This window comes from Mus pahari, chromosome 23 (assembly GCF_900095145.1).
Source record: "Mus pahari chromosome 23, PAHARI_EIJ_v1.1, whole genome shotgun sequence".
In the NCBI taxonomy this organism is placed as follows: domain Eukaryota; kingdom Metazoa; phylum Chordata; class Mammalia; order Rodentia; family Muridae; genus Mus; species Mus pahari.
Window position 1 is genome coordinate 19769488 of NC_034612.1, and position 1347 is coordinate 19770834.

The following is a 1347-nucleotide window of genomic DNA, read 5'->3' on the forward strand; positions in this document are numbered from 1 at the left end:
TAAAAAATTAATTGTCTGTGTATGAGTGTTTGGCCTGCATCTATGGCTGTATACCTTCTGATGCCTGCCAAGGCCAGAAGAGCATGCTGGATCCACTGAAACTGGAGTTACAGAGTGGTGAGCTGCCATGTAGGTGGTGGGAATCGAACCTAGGTCCTCTGGAAGAGCGCTCAGTGCTCTTTACTGCGGAAATATCCCTCCAGTACACACACACACACACACACACACACACACACACCTTTTTTTTTTTAGCTAGGGTCTTAGTGTGTATCCCTTGCTAACCTGAAATTCACTATGCAGAGTAGGCTAGCTTGAAACTCGCACCGAGATCTATCTGCCTGCCCGTCTTCTGAGTGGGGAAGCACACCAGACTGATGTATGTATGTATGTATGTATGTATGTAATGTGTGTGTAGGCACATATATGGGGACACATGAAGTCAGAGGACACTTTTCCAGAGTCAGTTCTATCCTTGTATTGTGGGACCCAGGGATGATCACAGGACTTAATGGCAAGTGGCTTTACCCTCTGAGCTTGCTATATCACTAAGACTGTGGCATACTCATGCAAGCACAAGCCCAAGAGCGTGCGAGTACACACACACACACACACACGCACACACACACGGTAGTCCTCCTGCCTCCACATCCAGCGTGCTGCCATTGCGGGCGTGTGCCACCATACCTAGCTTACACCGTCTGTTGGTTATTCTCCTTTCTGGTCATTTGCCTCTACCACCAGCCTGCCCCTGGCTCCATCTAAGGTTATGGATGAACACACGGCACAGCCTATGCACAAACTTCACAGGTGCTTGTGACCTCCGCCTTTTACTAAGTACTGCATAGCCTGTCCCCTACTCTAGAAGAGAGTGGGTCCTCTGCTTCAAAGCTAGTGGCACACACCTTTAACCCAGTCCTCAGGAGGGAGAGGCTGAGGCAGGCAGATCTCTGAGTTGAAGGCCAGCCAGGACAGCATAGTGAAAAAAGGTCTGAAAGCCAGGTACAGTGGTACGTGCCTGTGATGGTCACTTGGGGGTGGAGGGGCAGGAGTTCAAGTCTGTCCTTGGCTATCCTGTCAGCTTGAAGCCAGGCTGGACTACATGAGACAACACTGTCTTAGAAACAGTAGAACCATCAGAGCAGCTCTTGTGAGAATTGAATCCCTGTCATCAGTTGTTCACACTGTTGTTGCTTGAGCTCTTTCTAAAGCAGCTGCTTTTGTGTGCCTGAGGAGTCTGTATTTTATTTAACAAGTATTTCTTGAAAAGAGATGACTAAATGTGTGCTGATCTGTCTCTTAACCTTCCGCAGCTCATCAGAACAAGCTAGAAGAAATGATTAATGAGCT